The 5794-nt window shown below is 43.1% G+C and overlaps 1 pseudogene; it reads left to right on the top strand.

The window, feature by feature from the left end:
* The first annotated feature begins 1213 nt into the window (after positions 1–1213).
* LOC130023785 (60S ribosomal protein L39-like) lies at positions 1214–1426 on the top strand (annotated as a pseudogene).
* The last annotated feature ends 4368 nt before the right edge of the window (positions 1427–5794 follow it).

Raw genomic sequence — 5794 nt, 5'->3', positions numbered from 1 at the left:
GTTGGCTGCGTGCAAGGCAAACACCCTACCACTGTGCTATTATTTAAAATTAACAAAAATTAGGGTCAAAGAGAGCGATAGCACAGCGGGTAGGGCGTTCGCCTTACACGCGGCCAACATGGCTGACCCGAGTTCGAATCCTCCGCCCCTCTCGGAGAGCCCGGCAAGCTACCGAGAGTATTCGATATGCCAGACACAGTAACAACAAAGTCTCCAATGGAGATGTTACTGGGCCCGCTCGAGGGTCAAAGAGATAGTTCAGAAATAAAGACACTTGCCTTACATGCAGCTGACACCAATTCAATCCCTGGCACTGAATATGGTCCCCCTGCACCTCCAGGAAGATCCTAATTTAGAACTAGGAATACTGCCCAGATCTTGCCCCTAACTCTCAAAAGATAAGTAGATTAAAAAAAAATAAGTAGATAAAACAATAAAGTCAACATTAGCTAGCATTTATTTGTAATCAATGATAGAAAATTTTGAAAAGTTGTATTTTTTGTTTCAATTTTCTTTCCCACATAATTTGATGACCTCCTTTCTTTTGAACACAGTAACAAGTGTCACAATGGAGACATTACTGGGCCCGCTCAAGCAAATCAATGAAAAACGGGAGGACAGTGACAGTGACAGTGACCTTTTTTTCCAGGTCCTCCTCCAACCCTTGTAGGTGACCAGAGAATTGTGTAAAGATTTTTAGACAGAGTCTGCAGATTTGAGAGTAATCAGGCAGCAAGCAAGTTTTTTTTCAAACTCACTGGAAAAGGTTTGTTTTGTTTTATTCTTTAAGCAATAAAATTCACAAAATACACTGTTAACATTGTTAACTTTTATTATATCAAAAATCTTCCTGTTGTGTGTGAAGCAAGATAGTTTCAATTTAATCTTATTTGAAAAGATATGAGGTGAGATAAAGGGAGAAGTACATATTCCATAGAGAACATGGGCTTATGCAGAGTGAAAATAAGCAAACAAAGAAAAATAGAAAAATAGACAAACAAGCAAAATACATGTTCAAGGGAGGACCTGGTCTTGAAGAGAAAATCCTCCTGGGGAAGTTTCTTAACCTTAATTCTGTAAAATTTATATGAATATTATTTTACTGCATTATTTTATTTAGCAAAGAGGCAGTTGCACAGTAGTTAAGACAATAACATATATTTACATGTGCCTTCCCTCTGACATCGTCGTGGTGTGAACGTGGCTCTTCACCATGTCTTTCCACAAGACTTTCAGGATCAAGCGGTTCAAAAGCTGAATCTGCCTATTCCTCAATGCATTCAGATGAAAACTGGTAACAAGATCAGATACAACTGCAAGAGGAGGCACTGGAGAAGGACCAAGCTGGGTCTGTAAGGAGACTCACAGGAGACGCATGTGCATTTGCTGTGATAGGCTGCTAGTATCTTGAACACAGTAGCTGGAAAGGCACCACAAGCCTGAAGTCATGTTTCTTTGACTAGGGAATCTGTTTGTCTTCTCTAGCTTCTGTACCTTGTTGCTAACTCAGTAATAAATCTTGTAATACCGTGAAAAAAAATGTAGTTCGCCCAATTTTCTTAAAAAAAAATTGTTCATTAGAATTTTCTTTTTTCATTATATTCTCTTGACTCTCTTATTTGTTCATATATGTGTGGGTTTACTTCTGAGCCTCAGTTCTCAAAACCTTGATCTGCTCTTTTTATGTGTCTTTTTATTTTATTTTATTTTTTTGTTGTGGAGTCACACTTGATTGTGCTCAGGGCTTACTCCTGGTTCTGTGCTCAGAGATTACCCCTGGAGGTGCTCATAGGACCATATGGAGTGTTGGGAACAGAAACCAGGATGACCACATTCAAGGCAAATTCTTTACCCATTGTACTTATGCATTTTTTAATTTCAGCATGATTCTGATTTGCAATCTTAGCTATTGCTTTTTCACTACAGTTTGAAGTCAAGAAGCATCATAGTTCTGGTTTTGTTCTTTTTCTTTAAGGTTGGATAGATAGATAGATAGATAGATAGATAGATAGATAGATAGATATTATTTCCAAAAAATGTCATTGTGGTTTTGATGGGTATGGTATTAAACTTATATATTGCTTTAGTAAGATACACATTTTAATGGTTTTTATTCCAGTACTTTCTTCATTTCTTTGTACCTGCTTTTACCATTTTTTGACAACATTCAGTGTTTTTAGTATATCAGTGATGATATACCACCTCTTGTTATATTTATTGGTATGCATTTGGTGGTTTTTATGTAATTTTAAATGGAATTATTTTCTTGATTTATCTGCTAGTTTATTAATTGAATCACATGAGCAGAGCCTGGCAAGCTCCCCATGGTTGTATTTGATATGCCAAATACAGTAACGACAATAGGTCTCATTCCCATAACCCTGAAAGAGTCTCTAATTGTTGGGAAAAGATGAGTAAGAATAGGATGCTAAAATCTCAGGGTGGGGAGGAATAGAGATGTTACTGACACTCGCTCGAGTAAATCAAAGATCAACGGGATAACAGTGACAATGCCAGGAATTCGTTTTTTAATATAGAATTAAAAATCACTTAACTTAATCACTTAACTTCCCGTTAATCATCGATTTGCTCAAGCGGGCGCCAGCAACTTCTCCATTAGTCCCTGTCGCGTGCTAGTGTAGCCCAATGGCGTCTGTTCGCTCTAGGAACATGAAGAGCCTCAAACCGCTCGTTCATGATTTTGATGAAGAAGTCTGACCATCTGGTAGGTGGGCGGCCACGCGGTCTTTTGACATCCCGTGGAATCCAGTTGGTAACAGCTCTAGTCCAGCGGTCGTCCTTAAATCTCATTACGTGACCAGCCCATCTGATTTTTGACACCTTGGCAAACGAGACAGCGTCCCTGATTCTAGATCTTCAATGGATGTCAGAACACCGGATTCTTCCTCTCACTTGAGTGAAACGTGATATTCCAAGCATAGCTCTTTCAATTCTTCTTTGGGAGACCTGAATAGCTTTCTCATCCTGTTTACTTAGGGCCCAGGTATCTGAGGCATAAGTTAATGCAGGAAGAACAGTGGAATCAAAGAGATGTGCCTGGAGCCAGAGGTTATTCGTCCTCTTAGCTATTTCTTCGATGTTCTTGAAGGCGTTCCAAGCCGCTCTCTTCCTCCTGCGCAGCTCGGGTGCCAGGTCATTTGTCATGTTGACTTCTTGACCTAGGTACACATAGCTGTTGCATTCGGAGATGGACGTTCCGTTGAGAGCGAATGGGGGCATCAGGAATGAGGCTGTTTCTCATAAACATTGTCTTTGTAAAATTCAGCTGTAGTCCTACCTTTCCACACTCACGGTCAAAGTCGGCCAGCATTTGTGCCGCTTGGCTGATGTTTGGTGTTATTAAAACAATGTCATCAGCAAAGCAGAGGTGGTGTAGTTGCCGACCATCTATCTTCACTCCCATTCTTTCCCATTCCAGTCGTCGCATGATGTTCTCGAGGGTGGCACTGATGAGTTTCAGTGAAATGGTATCACGCTGCCGAACCCCTCTCTTGACATCAATGATTACTTCTTTGTAGAATGGTGAGATCCTGGTAGTGAATCCGCAGTACAGCTCACGGAGGATCTTGATGTATTGGGCTTGAATGCCCTGATTGGCTAGGGATTCAATTACTGCTTCCGTCTCAACAGAATCAAAGGCCTTCTTTAAATCAATGAATGATAGACAGAGCAGCATCTTGAACTCCCGAGAAACCTCAATGAGCTTGGTTATCGTGTGGATATGGTCGATGGTGCTGAACCCTTTGTGGAACCGGCTTGCTCGCATGGTTGTCCTTCATCTAGTGTTCTGCCAATCCTATTTAGGATGACTCAAGTGAAAAACTTGTAGATGACAGACAATAGGCAGATCAAGTGATAGTTGCCAAAGTCATGAAAGTCTCCCTTCTTGAACAGTAGTACGGTCCTGCTGGTTTTCCATTGGGACAGAACCTTGCATTCAGACAGGTAGCGTGTGAAGAGCCGAGCCAGCATATTGAGGAGTACTGACAGCAGGTTCTTCAGGTATTCAGGTCTGACCTTGTCTGGACCGGGTGCTGTTCGTTTCTTTACCAGCAAAATGGCGTGTCGGATTTCGGAAGGGAGAACATTGGGAATGACATATCCATCCTGTGGAATTTGGTATGTCGGCAAATGGACATGGCTATCGAAGCGATTTGAGTAGAAGTCATTGATAATCTTCTCCATTGCCATTCAGGAGGATGTGATAGATCCATCAGGACGTCAGAGGGCAGTCATCTTGGTCTTGTAGTTGGCGAAGGACAGGTAGGCATTACGAATACTTTTCCCGGCTTCTGCTGCATCTACCAGCACTTCTGCTCTTTTCTCTTTGAGGTCTTCCTTGATCGCATCTCTGCACTGCTTTGCAAGCTCAGACATTAGCTTGCAGTTGCCCAAGGCATGCGCCAAACCACGCTGGCGAATAAGATCAAGAGTTTTCGAAGACAGGCATTTTTTTGTGGCTATCTCTCTCTTGGTGTTCCTCACATAATCATGGAGGTGCTGAACCAGTTGATCGTATTCCTCATCAATATTGTCAACAATGGCATCTTCCCATGTTCCTGCAATAGTGCCAAAGAGCTCCCAGTTGGTGGTCGTTCTGGGAATTCTCTTTTTAAGCTTTGCAGCCCTTTCTCCATGCTCTGTGAAGTAGAATTTTGCACGAAGGAGATGGTGGTCCGATCCCGTTCGGAATTTTGGGACAACAGCGTCATAGGTCAGGCAAAACCATCGATTGAATATGATGTGGTCTATTTCATTGTGGAATCATCCAGCGGGAGACTGCCATGTCCAGCGTTTAGATTCAGCCTTCTGGAACTGTGAGTTACCATGGATGGTCTTGGTCGACATGATGAACTCAGACAGTCTCTCACCCTGTTCGTTCCATTCTAGGCCATGGGTCCCGATGTGAAGTTCTTCAGCTGATCTTCTCGGTCCTATCTTGGCATTAAAATCACCCACAATGATCTTGTAGAAGGTGTGGTCTTCTTTATAGAACTTCTCTAGCTCCATGTAGAACTTCTCGATTTCTCTTTCATCATAATGAGATGTTGGTGCGTAGACAACGAAGATAGAAACTGCAGGCAGTGAGCCACATCTATTCAAATGTAAATGTCCGATTCGGGTTGTTAGGCATTCGAATGTATCAATGCTCATGGCCAAGTTTGTGTTGACAAGGACACGGATGCCTCCAACACCTCTTTTATCACATGTTCCAAGGAACAATTCTTCTCCAGTGTTGAAAACGGCATGGTGAGATTCGTGCCTTCTTGTCTCAGTCAGACCAATGATGTCGTACTTGATCTTTCGCGCTTGTACCATCAGGTCCTCAATCGCAGACCTCCACTACTGACACTACCTCCACTACCCAGCCGCCACCACACTCCAGGACACTTTCTGGACCCGCGTGGCAGCTCCGGCCGTGACTCACGCACAAGGGAAGACACACAGAACAAGATAAGCAGAACTCTCTGAGACCTTGGACTCCAGGCTCAGTGGACCCAGGGACAGAGATTCTCTGCTTGCTCCCAACAACCACAGGTGACAAAGGGATTATAATCTGGAGCCCCACCCTACCTTGCCCTGTCTGCTTCCACCAATCACCAGAGACCCAGGGATTGAATTGCGCACAGAAGACCCACACTACCCCTACCGGGACCAGATAAATACCCCACTGGCAGACCTCCACTACCGACACTACCTCCACTACCCAGCCGCCGCCACACTCCATGCTGCGCGACACATCATAAGACACTAAATACCCATCTTCCGGAAC

Source organism: Sorex fumeus, unplaced genomic scaffold (assembly GCF_029834395.1).
Source record: "Sorex fumeus unplaced genomic scaffold, SorFum_2.1 ptg000024l, whole genome shotgun sequence".
NCBI classification, from domain to species: domain Eukaryota; kingdom Metazoa; phylum Chordata; class Mammalia; order Eulipotyphla; family Soricidae; genus Sorex; species Sorex fumeus.
The sequence above is the reverse complement of the archived record's forward strand: the minus strand, read 5'-3'. Positions and strand labels throughout refer to the sequence as shown.